General features: G+C 44.6%; 1 protein-coding gene across 3 annotated transcripts in view; it reads left to right on the top strand.

Moving 5' to 3' along the window:
* Positions 1-20239, top strand: part of ATP11B (ATPase phospholipid transporting 11B (putative)) — a 2792721-nt gene that overhangs the window by 1347535 nt on the left and 1424947 nt on the right. The window lies entirely within an intron of this gene.

Here is a 20239-nt window from a genome sequence, read left to right as displayed (position 1 = left end):
GGTTTATGGTGTTGGTAAAGGCTAGGAGGGCTGAAGTAGTGCTGTGATGAGGACAGAAGCTATGCTGAGTATCTGCCATAAGGTGATTCTAGATTAGGTGGTGCATGAGTTGTCTATGAATACATTTTTCCATAATCTTTGCAAGTGGAGAGAGTATAGCTATTGGCCTATAATTGGAGAATTCAGTAGAGCTCCCTCCTTTGTGAAGTGGGATTACATAGGATATTTTCCAGATGGTGGGAATTTTAGCCTCTACTATGGTTCGATTGATTAGTATTGAGACGGGGTAAGCAGTAGCATCAGCTGATTTTTGTAGGTACTCGGCAGGGAGTTGATCAGCAGAAAGTGTAGTGGGTTTTAATTTTTTGATCAAGGTATGGATAAGTGAAGTGGCGACTGGTTGGAAGCTGAACGCGAGTAGGTTTCTAGGGGTGCTACTTTCAGGACCAGGGGAGTTAGGAGGTAGTTGGCTAACTAGGGCTTGAATTGTCTCAGTAAAGAATCGGTTAAAACTGTCAAACATCTTCAGGGGTTTTATCAATAGTAGCAGCAGGGATTGGGGTTGAAGTTTGTCCAGGATGTAGTAGATTATTTAAACCTGCCCAAAACTTCTGAGGGTTATTTTGATTTACTGTCTGTAAATTGCAGTAGTATTGATGTCCTTCAAGAATGCAACTACAGTCATAACATATGGGTTGTCCTGCCTCAGGCAGCCCTCGGTCGGCCGGATTCCAAAGTCTGGGTCCGACGTCGGCTGATGTCGCATTTCTCTCCGACGTCAGAGCGGCTGGAGTACATAAGCATCAGCCAACGCCATTTTCTTCAGCCTTTCTTGCCGCGCGGTGCCCGAAGCAGAAGCAGTTCGCAAGTGCCGGTCGGTCAGCTCCTGTATTCTTCGAATCCGAAGTCATCGAAAAAGCTAAGTATCCCGTTGGGGACCTTTTCTTGCCTCAGCCGATGTCAGAAATTACTGAAAAAGTAAATAATTGTTTGTCTTGTGGTAAACAAATACCTCATAAGGATTTCCACTCTTACTGCCTTCCTTGCCTTGGCCCAGACCACGACGTCTCGGCCTGTGCTCGCTTCAATAAGCGCACTCTCAGGCGCCGGGCAGAGTTCGCTGAAGACTTTTTCGGCGAAAAATTCGATTATACAATGCCGTCGGAACTACCGACATCGCAGACTCCTAAGAAACGAAAAGACCGGGACCAACATCCTTGGCCCGCGTCTTCCACCGACAGCACGCCAAAACCTACCACGAGTGCCCCGGTTCCCTCTGAGGCAGTTATTTCACCGCTCCGAACCGAAGACACCGCATTATCGATACCGGAGACCACACTGACGCCAGTTATTGATTTTCCTCCGGATACTGAAACCGAGGAGATGCCCGAGACCATTGCTGTGGATAAGGTCACTCCTGCACGTGGAGCTGCTAGGCCTCCCATGTCCATGTCTATCGAGGCCTACACACGTGCTAAGGCAGCCAGCAAGACCAAGCACCTTACTGCTAAAGCCTTACCTCAGCCTACTCCTGAAACACAAATCATGACTATGGCCGCAGACTTAATTTCCATGATCAGAGGTTCCCAGGCCCATCCAGAGAGAGGATCCCAGCCTCCTTCTGATAAGAGGCCCCGGGTTGAACCCTCTGACCCTCTCCCTTCAGATGAAGATTCTGAGGACTCTGTTCACTCTGATAGCCAGGAAGAGCCCTTCCAGACCTATGAGGACTCGGATGCAGAGGATTCCACCCCCCTCGGCCTCCCCTCCTGAGGATATTTCTTTTGGGGAAGTTCTGCATTCCATGAGGGAACATTTTAAGTGGCAAGGCCAGGAATATTCTGATTCCAGAAAGCGCCTTCGAACCTTCCTTAAAAAGCCCCAACACAGGCCCTTAGCTATACCTCCTGTGCTTGATGTTTTGGATGATCTATACTCTGACTCCAGTGTTACCCCTGATACTCTTCCTCCTGCTCCTGCCAAGCCTGACAGATACTATAGGGTCCCAGAAACACATTCTCATTTCTCTAGGGCCCATGCTGTGGATTTAGAAACAATTTCACAGGGACCGAAAGGGGTTTCAGCTACCACCTCCAAAAATCCTTTACCTTCCAACAGGGAAGCTAGGTCATTAGAGAGATGGGGGAAGAAGGTCTACACCTCCACTACTTTATCTATGAGAGCTCTCAATTGTCTCTTTCATATGTTTCAATTTCAGGATTACCTGTTAGATGATTTACAGAAAACATTGGTCTCTCCTGAACCTTTAGATAGGAAATCTTTGCAGGAGGCTGTACATAATTCTCAGCAAGTTAGCAATCACTTTCTGCAGTGTGGATATGATGCATTGGAAGCTTCATGTAGGGCAGCTATGACAGGGGTGGTCATTCGTAGACATGCATGGTTAAAAGAACAACCTCTACCAGATCATGTTAAGGCAAAACGTCTTGATGCACCCTTGGAAAAGAACAAGCTTTTTGGTGCTAATGCTAAAGATGTGTTAAAGTCCATTGAGGAAAAAGCCAAGTCAGTTCAGACAGTCAAAGATTTCCTCCAGGTTCAGCCTCTGAGATTCAGCAGAAATTGTCCTTCTAAAAACTGGTCCTTTCTTAATCCTGAAAGATTTCAAAGGGGTAAAAACAGGCGTGGCCGAGGAAGAGGGCAATACAGAGGTTCCTACAGGGGACGACAATGGCAAACAGCAAACCAAAGAAGTGACACAGGGGTTTCTCCTGCCCCACAGGGACAATCTCAATGACTTTCCTCTACTTCCGCTGACCAAGGAGCAAACAGAAGCTCCTTTGGGCGGAAAATTATCTCTGTTTTCAGACAATTGGCACAGATTGACAAAGGACAAATGGATTTTGGACATTATAGACCAGGGTTACAGGTTCCACTTTCATACCTTACCAAGAAAACAAGCCATGCCAAACCTACCACAAAACCAGAGGGCAGAGGCTATCAAGCAAATTTCTCTGCTTGCTCAGATCAAAGCAATAGAAAAAGTTCCACAACAAGAACAAGGCCAGGGGTTTTACTCAAGAATGTTCCTTGTTCCAAGAAAAGAAACTCAATGGAGACCAATACTGGATTTGTCCGCATTAAACACTTTTCTCATAGTACCAAAGTTCAAAATGCTGACTCTGCAGCAACTCCTTCCCATGCTGGGCAAGGGGTCTTGGCTGATTACTCTGGACCTCAAGGAGGCATACCTGCATGTCCCTATCAGACACAGCTGCAGAAGATACCTCAGATTTCTTGCAGGGCCAGAGCATTATCAATTCTCAGCATTGCCATTTGGCTTATCTACTGCGCCCAGAGTATTCACGAAATGCCTGGCTTCAGTAATTGCTCATTGCAGGCTCCAGGGGATCCAAATGTACCCGTACCTGGACGACTGCCTCATACAAGCAGACGACAAACTGATTTTGACAGAAAACTTGAATTATGTCATACAATTGCTACAGGCTCTGGGATACACAGTCAACTTCCAAAAGTCAAGACTTCAGCCATCCCAGCAAATAACCTTCTTAGGAGCCAAACTAGACACAGCCTCTCAAATGGCTTACCTGACAGAAGACAAGCAAAAGAAGTTAACTCATTATTTCAAAGGTTTGGCAAAGCTCACCCAGATGACTGCAAGGAGATTCCTACAGGCCCTGGGTTATATGGCATCCTGCATTCTCCTGGTTCCATTAGCAAGACTACACATGAGAAAGCTTCAATGGTACCTAAAAAGCTTATGGTCTCAGCACAGCAACAACCTAGAGACAACCATACCGCTCATTCCATGCCTACAGAAGGAATTTCTATGGTGGGCCTCGGTAAGCCAGGCAAACACAGGTATGCCATTCAAAAAACCTCAAATAACACAGACCATCACCACAGACGCCTCAGACCTTGGATGGGGGGGCGCACATGGAGGGCAGATGTATTCAAGGACAATGGTCTCCAAAGGAAACACATCTGCATATCAACCAAAAAGAAATGCTGGCAGTAATGCATGCCATCGAGGCCTTTCGACAACAACTTCAGCAAGGCCACCTGCTAATACGGACAGACAACACCACTGTGATGTGGTACATAAACAAGCAGGGGGGCACCCATTCTTACCCCCTTTGCAGACTGACAATGAATCTTTGGGAAAAATCACTGAGCCTAAACATACAGTTGCAATCCCAGTTTGTTCCAGGCAAAGACAATGTGCTGGCGGACAGCCTAAGCAGGAATTTCCTAGACCCCCACGAGTGGAGGTTACATCCAGAAATCTTCATACGACTCACCTCAACATGGGGCAGGCCAGAAGTAGACCTATTTGCCTCCCACCTCAATCATCATCTACAAAAGTTCTGTTCAAGGACATATCATCCACAAGCATGGAAAATAGATGCTCTCTCATTCAACTGGAACTTCCTAAAAATCTATGCATTCCAACCTCTGCCACTGATGACCACAGTATTACTAAAGATCAAAGCAGAGAAGCCCAAAAGGATCCTAATAGCTCCAGACTGGCCAAGACAGCACTGGTACCCACTACTACGGAGCATATGTCACAACAAAAAGTGGGCCCTTCCCCAATGGCCCCAACTTTTGACTCAACACAACTTCAAGACAGTACATCCCAACATTCAGATGCTGCAGCTAACAGCTTGGGAGATCCCATGAATAACCTCAATCTATCTCTCTCCAAGGAAGTTCAGAGGATACTAACAGAAGCCCAAAGACCATCCATCAGAAAGGTTTACTCAGCAAAATGGAAGAGATTCAGCATTTGGAATACCAGCAAGGGTCATGATGCATCATTATTGAACATCCCTCTCATTCTGGAATATTTGGCAGATATGCTACAGAATGGACTCTCATATTCTTCCATAAAAATACATGCTTCAGCTATTTCAGCTAGATATAACACTGATCCACCTGTGTTTTCACATCCTTTGTTAAGGCAATTCCTTAGGGGAATCAAGAGTATAAAGCCACCAAGAAAAGCTCCAGTACCAGCTTGGGACCTCAACTTTGTCCTAGAAAAACTGACTCTACCTCCCTTTGAGCCAGCAGCTTCTGTGGACTTACAATTTCTCTCATGGAAGACAGCTTTCCTGTTGGCAATTACCTCAGCAAGAAGGGTTTCGGAATTACAGGCCCTAATGGCAATACCACCGTTCATAATCTTTCACAGAGACAGGGTCTCCTTACGAACCAACCCTACCTTTATGCCAAAAGTGGTATCTAGGGTTTCTTTAAATCAAGCTATTCACCTGACTACTTTCTTTCCCAATCCTGAGAACAAAGGGGAAAGACTGTTGCATTCCTTGGACATTCACAGACAACTTCGCTACTACCTGGACAGAACCAAGACCAGTAGGAAGTCTGATCAGCTTTGTGTAGCTTACGCCCCTGGAGTACAAGGAAAAGCAATTTCCAAACAGACTATTTCAAAATGGATTGGACATTGCATCAGATTCTGTTATTCCTTCCATGGAAAAAGTGTACCAGCCAATGTCAGACCACACTCCACCAGAGCTACAGCCACCTCAACAGCATTCTTAAGAGGGGTGCCTACAAAAGACATTCTAGAAGCTGCTACATGGAGCTCCGTGCATACATTCTCCAAACACTACAACCTCCCTTTATATTCCAGATCCAGAGCAGGCTTTGCTTCGGCAGTCCTGCAGGGATTGATAGCTACACCATCCTTTTCTTAGAGCATTCCACCTCCCCCAGCTAAGCTATGGTATTCAACCCATATGTTATGACTGCAGTTGCATTCTTGAAGGTAGTAGCAAAGTTGTCTGTGAATGTCCACCTACCATAAATGTAGATGTCCGATAGATATGCAACTGCAGTCGGGTTTTCCCTCCCTCCTTCCCCTCTATGCCTTGGGTCCACTCTTCTCCCTGTTATCCTTAGCTGGGGATATCTGTTATGGTGTATCTGTTTATTGCTTATTTATTTGTCTGGAAACCTGTTTTTGTCTTCCAATTTGATTACAGCCTTCCTTGGAGGGCACCTGGCATCTGGGGCAAGAAACACTGAAGAAAATGGCGTCGGCTGATGCTTATGTACTCCAGCCGCTCTGACGTCGGAGTGAAATGCGACATCAGCCGACGTCGGACCCAGACTTTGGAATCCGGCCGACCGACAGCTGCCTGAGGCAGGACAACCCATATGTTATGACTGCAGTTGCATATCTATCGGACATCTACATTTATGGTAGGTACAAAACTGTACTTTTTTGTCTTGTAACATTGATTTTTTGGTTTTGTTCCTGGATTGCTTGTATTTAATGTGATCTTGGGGGTCTTTAGAAGAACGCCATAAAGCCCATGCTTTGTTTCTAAGGGTAATTTTGAGTTTAGACTCTTTAGAAAGCCATGGCACAGTTTTTGCCTTGGTTCTCTTTCAACGAACAGGTGCATGCAAATCAAGGATCTCAAGGAATTTGTTGTTAAAGCATGCTACTGCTTCCTCTAAGGGGAGGTGTTTTAGAATAGACCAATTACATGAGTTTAGTTCTTGTTGGAATTTGGCAGGGTCAAAGTTTTTATTGTTTCTAACCTTTCTGAGTAAGGGTTGATGGGAATTAATGGTTTTGTGCTTAGTTACATATGTGAGAAGGTGATCGCTTAGGCCATCTAGGAGGGTACCAGAGGTGTACAGTTGGGGGTGACTATTTATGAGTACCCAGTCAAGTATACTTTCTTTTTAGTTGTGTTTACCTATCCTGGTAGGGGTGGATATAATTGTGTAAATGCATGCAGGTTAATATGGGTGGTTGGGGATTCTGAGGAACAGGTGCCCCAGTCTATGTTAAAGTCTCCACGTAGTAGGATTTCTTGGGGGTAGTGACATGATAGCCAGTGCAGGATATCTTCAAATGTAGATATATTGTTACCCGGGGGAATGTACATACAGATGATATTAATGCATTTATTTTTATTAAGTTGCAATTTGGTGGCAAGAATCTCTGAGTTATTAATCTGAGGTGGTTGTATTACATCTATGGTGACATTCAACTCAGATTTATAGAGTACAGCTACCCCACCTCCCCTTCCTTGAAGCACGATCCAGCCTGTGTATGTTGTACCCAGGTGGTAACAGTTCATTGTCTTTAGTGTTAGGTTTTAACCAGGTTTCAAATAAACAGAGAATCTCAGGGGTGTGGACATCCAGAAGTGCATGCAATTCATGTACCTTGTTATTAATGCTTCTAATATTGAGATGACAGGCTAGGAGAGAGTTAGTTGGCCTATTAATTGTAGGTTTGTAGCTTAGATTTCAAGTACAGGGGATATGCGTATATGAAGTGAGTGGGCCAGGGTTGGGGTGAATATCACCACCAAGTATTAGGTTGAGTCTATACTTGGTGATGAACTTCAGGAATTTGTTTATTAGTTTGTGGTAGTGTTTGGATCTAGAGCTAATGTGCCTGGGGTTGAGATGTTGATAGACTGAACAAGATGTTGGATAGGATCTGGTACTGTAAATATGGTTGAAGGTGGAAGGATTTACAGCTGGGGTGATAGTATGGCCTTTTGGGACCTGAAATCCTGTGAGAAACTGGTTTTCATACAAGGTAAGGAGGTATGGTGCGAACAAGAGGGGTAGTAAAGAGGAGTATGTCATTATCTGTGATTCAGCTAGTGAGTTAAGGAACTGTTTTACCTGGTGATGCAATACCAAAAGATAGAGTGGTGAGGTAAAGGTACTGGAAGGGGGATGGGAGAATGCCAGATGAAAGCTAATAGGTGCTATTAAAATGTAGGTAGATGAATGGGGGTGGGTGGAATTATCCCAGATGAAAGCAGATAGGATCTAGAAAGTGGGGGAGTGGCTATAGTACTATAAATTTAGAGGTATTGGGGGCAGGGAGGGGAGCGAAGAGAGCTTGAGCGTAGCAAGGGCAAACGTAGCGGGGCAATTGCAGTTTACAAGGTTTTCTAAGGTGTCCTAAAAGCTATAAGGCAAGTATTATAGCTCTTAATGTAAGAGTCAATTTACTTAAGTTACAGGGGAAGGAGGCAAACACTCAAGTAGAAAAAAAAAGCCCTATGACTGACCAATATGGTGACCTGCTTAATTACACAGCACTGTAAGTGAAAGCTTAAGAAATGCTTTTTGTGTGTGCAACCTACTCTGTTTAAATGATCAGAGAAACTGATTGCAGTCCAGTAGACACCGTTTTGTAGGGAACTGTAGAGTTCAACTAGGAAAAGAGAAAAGCAGAGATTCTAGGGTAAGCATGAAGGCAACAACAGGCAGTTATTTTATAATAATGCATTCAGAGGTTTGGTAGGGGATAAAGTAGCATACTTCAGAATGAACTAAGATTTATAGCTAAGAAAGCTAAGCAAGAGAGCAATGCAGTAAATAAACACTTGCCAGATTTTAAAGATTTACCAGAAAAACTAAATCAGTTGTTCACAATTGTACAACTGGAAAATTGCCAGTAAAAGCACTTCAGGTATAGCTAGCCCAAGTTATTCAAGTCATAAAAGCACTTCTTCAATGTGTGTGTGCAATTTAAACATTAAAACACATGCAGCAAGTAGGAGCTCTGATTATACACTTTCTCTAGGTACAGGTTCAGTTTAAACACAAATATTACCACAGAAATTCATTAAAGTCACTAGCTACTTATAGAACCTCTGAAAAAACTTCCCACCCTCCATCCCCCCTCCCTTTAACAACTGAGTGACCGTATGGTTGTTGTGGAATTTCCGTTTCAGGTTTGAGCCCCAAACTTTTTCTACTAGCATTCCTTCTGTCCTAGTCTGAGGGTAATACTTTATATTACTTATCAGCCAGCAGATTCGATCTGAAGTATTACAGGTTGACTGGGGCATTATGGGGAAAGGGAGGAGCTCAAAAATTGGATACAAAAGTCTAGTAAATGCAGCTGAACCAGATCTAAAGTTGGATCGGATACCCATTAGTTGAGAAAGAATGAAAATGGACAACAGGGATGAATAGTTACGGTGAGTGCATAACTTTAATGTCCGATGTTGTCAATCTTGATTCATTCTTCGCTGATGGGTTTGGATCAGAACCCTCGGAACCAACTCGGCCGTTATACAAAGCTCACGCCAGCCAAAGTCTGTCGAGCTAAGGCTTTACCCATACTGCCTGTCTTCCCATTACCTTAGATCTCATTTGCTGCCTAGAAAATTGGACACGTCAGTCAATGCTCTCAGCTAAGTGCTTAAAAATTTTCTTATTTGCCCTATTATACTATTTCAAAACTCTTTAATACCGCAATACTTACTGTCATTTAAGTCTTTTTCATGTGAGTGAACTCTCTGAAACTTTCTACCCCTGTTTTTTACCTCAGGGTATTTCTCCTTTACCATTGTTGGTATGGGGCCTCTCCTTCCCTCTTACTGTTGGTAACCTTTCAATACCATTTTCATATTTTTTCTCCTGCTTCTTTCCTTTCTTGACCCTGTGGATATTCTATATATACCATAGTTGGGGGGGGGGGGGGTTACTTTTCTAAACTTTTTTCTTTCCCCTTTTTCACTACAAGCGTGTGTGTGTGCGCACATACCGTGTATTTTGACTGGACACGGAAGAAAAACAAAAAGGAACCTCCGGGTTCAAACAATGTAAGGACTGTGGCAGAAAGATGCCCAGTTCCAATGGGCATCTTTCTTGCGTCTATTTTCTGGGTGTCCCTCATCATGAAGTTCAACCTCTTTTGTGATATCTGTAAGGGCTTTAGTGCCCGAACTCTTGCAGAGAGACAAAATAAGTTAATTCTAAAAGGCTTATTGAAGTTTCCCTTTGGTGAAGCTCTTTCTGAGGCAGAAACATCAAAATCTCCCAAGTCTAAGACAAAGAAATGGAGTAAATCGGTGCCATCTTCCCCTAACGTACATGACTCCAAATCTCAAAAATCCCAGGTTCTGACGGTTTCTTCAGAACTGAAGGCAAAAGTTCCAAAAATGTCATTGCCTTCTGGTCCAGTATCGAAAACAACAAAATCAGTATCGTTGCCGTCTGCCATTGATTTTACACCAACCACTTCGGCACCGATCACGGCTTCTGAGCAGACTACCTCTCTGGCATTGACAATTGTTACATCACCTCATTTGATTCCATTTTATCCCTCTATTCAGCAGACCATGGTGCCAAAGGTTGATGTTATAAGTACCCCCCGAACTAGATATTCCCTTCAGTAGACCCCTTTTTGGGTCATCAGCTGAGTCCCTAGTGGAAAGACCTAAATCTCCTTCAGGAATGTCAACTCTTTCCTCCAGGAGTATATCGGAATTGGATGTAGTCAGATTAGTGGATCATCTCTTGGCAGCCAGAGGCCTCCCTGCACCCTATCGGACCTCCCTCCCTCCTGGAGCCAAGGCATACTCTCCCAGGACTTCTACATATATTCCTCCTTCAACCTCCCCTCAGGTCTTGGAGCCCATTGCTTCGACACTCCCGGTGTCGACGGTGGATCTCACCTCGGTGCTGGAATCTACTCTGTGGTCTTTGGCTCCTTTAGGACCATCGCACCCAATGGGACCATGATTTGGCTGCCGGTTCTGGGACCCTTGGATCGGCTCCCATTTTTTTCTGCAGTGCCATTATGGCTCTCAGTACCATGGTTGTTTCAAGTCCTCTCTTGGCTGTTACTCTGGGGGGGGGGCTCGTTGGAGCGAGCCCCGTTTCCAAGGTTGTCTTTCTTGGTTCCAGGTTCCCAACCCTCTTCTGGCAGGCAGGCCTTCCAGATTATGGAGGGCTTTAGCCTCAGCAGGCTCCCAGTTGGTTCCATCCCTATCAGGGTGCCATATTTTTGTTCCCTCTGGTTTGCAGCTGACACATTCTGCTACACCTGGACAGCAGGCACAAGAGCAGCAAGATAACCTAGTTCAGGGTCCCTCCTCTATGGAGTCCTCCTCAGAACTTCACTGGGGAGCCACCCTATAAGAGATCGTGCAAGAGGAAGCACCTGGATTCTCCAGAAGAATCAGTCACTGAGGATACAGATTACGATTAAGGGGAAAGGTCCCAACGGTCATCCCCTGAAGATGTCTCCTTTGGGCATGTCCTGGAAATATTAAAACAGAAGGGTGATTGGAAGCCTTCTAACCCATCCTAGGAATCTCTTTTCAAGCTTTTCATGCTCATCCGTGTACTTCTTGGGTGACCCCACCTGCTGATGAGCTAATCAAGTTTATAATTCAGCATGCATAGAAGGCTCCCGACACCATAGTGCCTATTCCCCAGAGACTGGACAAGATTCTTTCAGACCCAGAGGATCAGCCCCATTGGTCTAAGGGTCTAGCAGTGGGTGCCATGGTGGTGGCGGTGGCCAACAAAAAGGAACTCGGCGAAGATAGTTCAGTTGTCCATCCTCCAAACGAAGATTCCCAGATGATGGACAGATTTGGGAAGCGGGTCTTTGCTTCAAAGACCTTGGCTATTTGGTCCTTGAATTTCTTTACACACTTCACCAGACTCCAAAGGGATCTGATAACTGAACTTTCAGACATCTTTGCAGGAGCAGTGTCTGATGAGGTTCGAGATAAGGTTGCCTCTCAGCTTGCCACCCTGGAGTCAAGTTCAAATTTGTCTATGTGGCTTATTGAGTATACAGTTGAAGGGGTGTCTAGAACAGCTGGGTACAGGTGTTGCCATTAGGCGCCATGTCTGGATGTGCTTGTGTGATTTTGCGGGCCCCTTCAAGTCTTCCTCTGTCAGTGCTCCTGTTGATGCTATCTTATTGTTTGGCCCAAAAGTTAGACACACATTAGCCAGGTGTGAAAAGGACGGGAAGACCCTTTCTGCTGTGGGCATGCATTTTTCCACTCCCCAATGACCTTACTCCAGGAATTAGAGGAGTGAGAAAATGTGGTTCAAGGAGACTCAAGGGCCTTTTCAGGACAAATGTGGCAAGTATTCCCCCTGGGGCAGAGGGGGGAACTCTTCTGGAAGACACCGTAAACCGGGGTTCCAGAGATTCCTTTTCCGGACAACCCTACCAGTGGTCCTGAGCGTAGGCCTGATTGCTTACCTCTGGAAGCAGTCAGGGGAAGATTTTCTCTGCACCATTCAGCCTGGCTCACAATAACAGATTCCTGGCTGCAGACAGTAATTACCAGAGGTTACCACATTCCCTTCAGTCTTTTCCCTAAACTCCAAAGACGAATCGTGATGTTCTACCTAGTCAAAGGGATCTAGCAGCACTAGAGGTTCAAATGCTGCTTCAAAAAAAGAGTCATCAATGAATGAAGATTGATAACATCAGATAAAGAAGTTATGTTCTTACCATAACATTCCATCTGTGTTGTCAGTCTTCATTCATTCTTGGCATTCCACCCTCCTGCCCCCTCCGAGAGACTCCTGGAGGTTCGGAACTAGCCCTAAGGTTTTGTCATAAGGTTATTCCTCAGACAGAGCTTCCATATTTTTTCTTAGGGGTGGGCAAATTCAAATCTGAGGTAATGGGAAGAGAGGCATTATGGGTAAAGCCGTAGCTCGATTGTTTTTGGCTGGAGTTATCTTTGTACAACAGCCGAGTCTGTTCCGAGGGTTTGAAACCAAACCCATCATTCAAGAATGAATGAAGATTGGCAACACAGATGGAACGTTATGCTAAGAATACAACTTCTTTTTATGGGGCCATGATAAGGTGAAGTATGTTGGTGTAGGATTAAAAAAGATTTTGTTATGGCAGCTAAGGATATGTGGGAAGAGACTAACAGGAGATAAGGTAATTCAGAAACTGTTTAAGCCCTTGATTATAGATATGGATAGTTAGGTGCAAGCAATTTAAATTATTTTAGTCCTTTTATTCTTGTGTACAGGTCAATCATATTTTATCAGTTTTAGGAAATGTTGTGGACAATAAAGAAGTGAAAGAATTTGTTTGAGAGGAGAAGAGGGCAAGATTTAAGTACAGTAAGTTGATTTTCCCCATTAAACATTGTGATTTAAGGTTGCCTGATGTGAAGAGGTACTTTAAAGATACACAGTTTAGGTTCATTTATATAGCTCAAGTAGAAGGTTATAAATCAAAGTGAAGAAGGATGATGAAGCAAGCAGGAAGTTCAAAAGAGAGAGACAGAGAGTCTAGGATTGTGGATGCAAATATTTAAAAAGAATAGTAACAACCATGCAAAATGTTATGTTCATAAAGTAGCAGAAAGTATTCTAAGAACTAAGCCAGTGTGGGAATGGGGGTGAGATTTTACTAATAGGGATGTTGCAAATAGGTTATAGAAAATAGGCTAATGGGGTTGGAATTTACTGGAGGAAATTAGCAAAGGAACCAAGGTATTGGGATGAAATAACTCTAGATGTAAAAGTAATGGGGTAGGATAAATGCTAAGCAGGAGATTGGACTGCAGATTAGAAACTGTCTTAGCTGTCAGAGATTGATAAGAGCATAGGCAAAAAAGAAAGGGATAGGAGAGTGCTAAGTGAATGACCAGCTCTAACAGATTTTTTAGTTGTTTAGAACAGTTAGTGCTGTTTTAAAAGGAGTAAAGATAAGGGTGTGTAAAATATTGCATGATAACTTTAGGAATCATTCAGAGGAGGTTAGAAAAGGTTGGGAAAATAAAATGTGAATCACAAAAGAACAATGTGAATAAGTTTTAGGACTTCCAGAAAATACTGCTGCTGTTGGTGAATCTTGATGGAGAGAAAGCATTTGATAGTCAGCTGGGATATTATGAGTAGGAAGATGGTAGCAGCAAAGACCAGAATGTTTAGAATTTTTGCATGGAAGTGTTTGCATAAGTATTTTGATACCTCAAGTGCACTTCAGAGCATATTTTATCAAGTAGATAAATTTGTGATGAGGAAATTGGGAGTGTGCTTCTTACACTGTAGATGTCCTTCTATTCCCATGTTGCAATATTCCACATATGGGTTTACTCCTCTTCATTTGCTTACGTCTGGCCAGTATGCAAAAGTTTTTAGTCCCCAAATGGTGCATGGGGCATCTGACGTGGCTCAGGGATCGTGGACCATAAAAGTGACATCTGCATGCACCAGCCCTCAGAACTCTCAGCCGCCAGTCATTCTCCAGGTTGTTCCTGCTGTCGCTGCCATTGGAGTTGAGAAATCAAGTAAGTACCCCACTGGAGAAACTTTCAGTCCCTTGTTCTTTTTTGTATTGCTTGTTCATGTCATCCAGAAAGGGCAGGTGTAAGTGCAGCAGGCAGATTCCTCACAAGGACGCCCATAATCAATGTCTCTTCAGTTTGGGACGGTTGCACAACCACAAGGCCTGTCCAATTTGTCAGGCATTTGTACCCAAAACTCTGCATAGTTGTCTGCATGCTCTAAACCTATACTTAGAAGACCAAAGGCTAAAACAGATTACATTAGGGATGGAGGTTTAATCCGACATACCCATTGAACCACCGAAAAAGAAGGCCAAGACTACATGGCCTACCACTACTGCTGCGCCTCTAGCATCTGATCCCCAGCCCATGGCCAGTGTCGGTCTGGTAAAGGAATTCGAATCCGTCACAATGGATTTAGCGGGTACCTCTACAGAAGCTGCACAATCCCGTGCAGAGGGCACATTAATACAGGCTTTGCCGACGTTGGTATCCGACACTGGGGGGACCCAGCAATTTCAGTAGGTCCATCGGATACCTCCGATCCTTTACAAACCCAAGATTCCAGGCCTTCCCCTCTTCAGATGCCAGCTAGGCCTCTTAAAGAGAAAGAATAAAAGAAGCACCTTTCTTCTCCTTCTGAAAGCATGCCTGACTGGCAGACTTTCAGTCAAAGCTTGTTTAATGCCTTTATTGGCTTATGCCCTACTTCTACAGGGACTGCTAGTATTCCTCCTCCTGTTTTGAACCTTTGGCCTCAAATGTCAGACCCTACCATGAGGGAAGAGGAAGACCTCTCGGATTCTTCCTCTGAAGAATCACTTTCTTATACCTCCCAGATCTCTTCTCCCTTAGGGTATGGTTCCCCAATGGAAGAATCTGCCAACCCTGACTCCCCAGTTGAGAATTTGATCATTGGGGAAACCATATCTAAGATGAAAGATCATTTCAAGTGGGAATCCTCTGAGATGACTGAGGTTCAAAAAAGATACTACAACCTCATTCAGATGGATTCCCCAAGTCCGTCCGCTGTCCCTCCAGTCCTGCCTGCTTTCCTGGATGCCTTCTCATCATCATCCTTAAATCCAGACTCTCAACCTCCCACCCTATGCAGACCGGACAGATTGTACAAAGTCCCTGACACTGCCAAGTACCTCCTAAAGTGCCCACCTACAGACCCTGACTATCTCCATCTCTACAGACAAGGCTCCTAAGCTCTTACACACCACCACCATACTTCCTGCTGCCAAAGGCAGCAAGACCATAAACGGTTGGGTAAGAAAATTTACACCGCTGCTACCTTGTCCTTTAGGGCCACAAATTACCAGACTGATAAGGGCAAATACTCCCTATCCCTCCTGGAAAAAGCCTCCAAGGAATTGGCTGATGCACCAAACTGTGCTGCCAAAGCTTCACTGTCTTCTCATGTGGCCCTCATCTCCCAGGTTGCCATCTCCCAGCTTACCAGGCACTCCATAAAGTGCAGTTATGATGCTGCTGAAGCCTCAGCTAGGTCAGAAGCATCAGCTTCTGCCTTAAGAAAATATTCCTGACTTCACCTACAGCCCCTTCCTGATGACTTTAGGGCAAAGCTTACTGATGCACCCCTGGACAATTCAGCCTTGTTTGGTGCAAAAGTGGCTGATCTCTGTCACTCCAGCAAAAAGGAAAAGAAATGCAGGATTTGAAACACCTGCTTGTTTCTCCCATACTAGAATTTCAAAGCAACTACCCAGCAAAAACTCAGTTCATAAGAAAAGCACTCATGCCCGGCAGCTCCTTCTAGAACTAAAAGACCTACCAGGAAGCCTCCCCCTCCAGCTAGAACATCACCTTCCTCTAGCCAGAGGCTGCCCTTTCAAGATAGGGCAGGTAGCATCTGACTACCTGTCTGCCTTGCCTCCACCACCCCCTCCCTCTCTACCTCTGTCAGTTTCCCTCTCTCACTGCCTCCCTTTGTGGACGCTCATCACATCAGACAAATGGGTCCTGTCAATCCTTCAAAATGGTTACTTCATGACCTGGCTAATCCACCAGAGGGAAAGGGCATCCCAAGCCTTCAACACAACAGCCGCACCTCCTGCAGCCTGTGTTGCAAGCACTGCTGGCCCAGGGCACCATCAAGTATGTGCCCCAGATGCAAAAGGAAGAGGTTTCTACTCCAGAAGAGACCATGGAGGCTAATACTAGATCTCTTCCATCTCAATCTATTCCTAAAGGTCCCAACATTCAGGATGCTGACCTTACCTACCCTATTCCCCCTCCTACTTCTCCAAGTGTTCATGGCCAACTTAGATATAAAGGATGCTTATCTACCATCCCCATAAAGCCCACATTCAGGAAATAACTGAGGTTCTTGGTGGGCCCTTCTCACTTTCACGTCTCTGCTTTGCCCTTTGGGCTTTCCACTGCTCCCAGGGTTTTCACCAAATTTTTGGCTCCATTGATTGCTTACTGCAGTACGAAGTTGAATCAAAGTATTCCCTTACCTGGATGACCTTCTAATTCAGGCAGGCAACAAGGAGACCCTCCTGCTACACACACACAGGCACATCTTATACTGTCCCTCCTATAATCGCTGGGTTTCCAGATGCATTTCCCAAAATCCCACCTGGAACCTACACAAGGCATTGCCTTCCCGGGGTCCAGAACTCACACTGACCTTATGAAAGCCTCCCCCAAAGGATGCAAGCCCTGACAGAACATCTGATTCTGGTCCTTCAGTCTACAGAATTGACAGCAAGGCAGTACCTCAGATGCCTGGGCTACATGGCAGCCACTATCCCCATGCTACCATTAGCAGGACTGCATATGAGAAAGTTACAGTGGTATCTTCGGTCAGGCTGGACCCAACACTCCCATCCTCTAGAGTACAGGGTTCCCCTTCTCCCATGCCTCAAAAAGGAAATCCAGTGGTGGCTGGCACAAGTGACCCACAATACAGATCTCCCACTTCAACCACCTCTACCCACACAGGTCATGCACACAGATGCCTCAGACTTGGACTGGGGAACAACTCTGGGCCGTCGAAGGGTGAAGGGCCTGTGGCCAAAGCCTCACAAACTAGAACACATCAATGTTCGGGAGATGAGGGCAATTCTGGCTCTTCAAGCCTTCCTACCTTACCTCCAGCAAGACCCTTTGAAGATTTTCACAGACAACAGCACAGTCCTGTGGTATCTCAGCAAACAGGGAGAGACCAAGTCATACTGTACCTACTTTGCAGACTAGCCCTTCTAGTATGTGAACTAACCATCTCACAGGGAGTGACTCTGCAGGTGGTCTACATCCACTCTCTCCACAACTCCCAGGCAGACTACTTGAGCAGAACCATCATAAACAACCCCGAATGGATGCTTCACAGGGATGTCTTCCTGGATCTGTTCCACCAGTGGGATACACCTCAAATAGACCTGTTTGCCTCCTCCATCAACAGGCAACTTCCTGGCTTTTGCACTAGGTTACCACATGCGCAGGCACTGGCTACAGATGCCTTCTCAATCTCCTGCAAGGGGAAATATCTGTATCCATTCCCCCCTTCCCAGTCATTCAGAAGTTCCTGCTGAAAATCCAGCAGGACAGACCAAAAATCTTGGTGGAGACTCCTTACTGGCCAAGATAACACTAGTTCCCCCTACTTCTACAATTTTCCAAGGGCAATCACCACAAGTTACCCCCATAATGGACCTTCTCACACAGTACAAGGGATCCCAGATACACCCACAGTGGCAGGCACTGCACCTCACCCTGTGGTTGATAGGATTCTGATCTCCTTCAGTCACCTTTACAGCGAGGACTTGCTCTGTGTCCTGCAGGAGGACAAGAAACCAAATACAAGAAAATCTTACCTTTCAAAGTAGAAAAGTTTCTGTATATAGTGTCCTAAAAGACAGTTGGACCTGCTTGCAAGCGAGACCCCTCGATTCCTGTCTTACCTGTGTGAGCTACTGCAGACAGGTTTGGCTTATTCTGCCATTAAAGCTCATTTGTCTGCAGTCTCAGTATGCCGCCCTCTAGATCCCCCTCTAGCATCCAGACTCCCAGCTAAGCTTTTCCTCAAAGGGGTACTTCACTTCAGACCCTCTAGGGAAACCATCTCTACCACCATGGGTTCTTAACTACGTTTTGGAAAAGCTCATGCTTCCTCCATTTGAACCAGCAGACAAAGACTCACTAAAACATTGTACTTGGAAAACTGTGTTACTAGTAGCCCTGACCTCAGCCATAAGAGTATCAGAGCTACAAGGCCCTCATGGCTATTCCTCTTTTCCTAGTTTTCCACAATGACGAGGTTACTGTTTGAAGTAACCCTTCCTTCATGTCAAAGATTGTGAATGACCTATTCCTCATTCAGGCCATCTGCCTACCTACCTTCTTCCCTAAACTACAGGGGGGCAGTAAGAGAGTACTTTCCCCTAGATGTTCACACACAACTCCGGTTTTACCTGCATAAAACCAGCGCCATTAGACAGGCTGACCAACTTTTTATCTCCTTTCATCCCAGGGCCCTGGGGAAGGCAGTGACCAACAGACCATCTCTGTCTGGATTTAAAGGGCCATCACCTACTGCTACCAATACCACAGAAAATCTCTACAAAGTACTGTTAAAGCACACTCCACCAGGGCTATGGCCTCCTCTGGAACCTTCTTCAAGGGCCTGGATACCTCTACCATTCTCGAAGCAGCTACTTGGTCATCAGTACACACCTTTGAAAAGCATTACAAACTAGACCACATTTTTAGAACTAGGGCGGGGTTTGCCAGGGCTATCCTTCACAGATTCCTGGAGACAGCCTCTAGACAGCCTCCCCTTTCACAGTGAGCTTTGGCACTCACCCATATGTGGAGTACTACAACATGGCAATAGAAGGAGATAGAAAAGTTGTGTAAAATCTCATCATAACCATAGATGTTCTTCTATTCCATGTTGCAGTATTCCTTCCCACCCTCCATCCCCTCCTGTTAGGGTGCATTTCTCTTTCTGGGTGGCACAGGACGGGCAATGCCCTCCTAGGATTGGCTCCGATTGGGCTTTCAGTTCTGAGGGCTGGTGCGTGCAGACGTCACTTTTATGGCCCATGTTCCCTGAGCCACAGCCGACATCCCACGCACCATTTGGGGACTGAAAACTTTTACATACTGGCCAGACATACGTGAACCAAAAGAAATAAACCCATATGTGGAATACTGCAACATGGAAGAAAAGGACATCTATGGTTGTGGTAAGATTTTGCACAACTTTTCTTGAGTTAGCAGATTTTAATTCCCTACGGAGTAGTTTGGCAGAAATGTTGTGAGAACAAATAGTAGTAATTAAGAAAATGATTCTTTTGAGTTGGAATGTATGATCTGAATTACCTAGGCATACTAAGACCTTAAATTTAAGGCTATTGGTGGTCAAAAAAAAATTAGAGAAAGGAAGTCAAAATCTAAGCAAGCAGTAATCAAAGCTTTGAATATTGTAAAGGAGATAAAAGAATTTGTGGTGGGATCTTTTGAAACGGGAAGGAGCAAATTTCATAGAAATACATGGAATTTGTGAGAATAATATGCATGGAATGAATGCAGAAGAGGAGGAGGAGTGAGGTTTAAGAGAAGATAGGAGTTGATCAATTTCTGTAGTGTGGTTTTAATAAAAATTGTGAATTATGTATACTGCACTAATGCAATAAAGGAAATTGTTACTATGGGTTGTTTTCTCTCAGCATATTTCATCTCACGTTGCAGTTCAAATGTGATTTAATAAAGGCTTTTTAAAAACATGATTTTTGTTTAGATGATAAACTTTTCAAAACACTGAACTTCATGTGGTCAAGACCACATGATCAGCATTCTAAAAAGTTGAAAAACAAGCTAACACCAGAAACTGTTTTTGTAGTGGGGAAGATTCCTGTACTCTCAACACTTGTGGTAATTATGTATACCAACTCTGGGATAGCACTGATCCCTACCATACTGCAATGTCAGTACAAACAGTTCAGCTGTTTAACACAGCAGTCATATCATCCCAACTGTGAAGTTTGACTTTCTGAAGTCGATTTTTAAATGCATAAAGTTGAAAAAAGAAAAACAGATTTGCTGGAAGTATTTACACAAAACTGTGAATAGGCAAACACACACAAGAAACATGCAGCTATATATCAACAGTTTTTCGTGTTTTATATTTC

This window comes from Protopterus annectens, chromosome 4.part1, assembly GCF_019279795.1.
Source record: "Protopterus annectens isolate FY-2018-M chromosome 4.part1, PAN1.0, whole genome shotgun sequence".
In the NCBI taxonomy this organism is placed as follows: Eukaryota; Metazoa; Chordata; order Ceratodontiformes; family Protopteridae; genus Protopterus; species Protopterus annectens.
The sequence above is the reverse complement of the archived record's forward strand: the minus strand, read 5'-3'. Positions and strand labels throughout refer to the sequence as shown.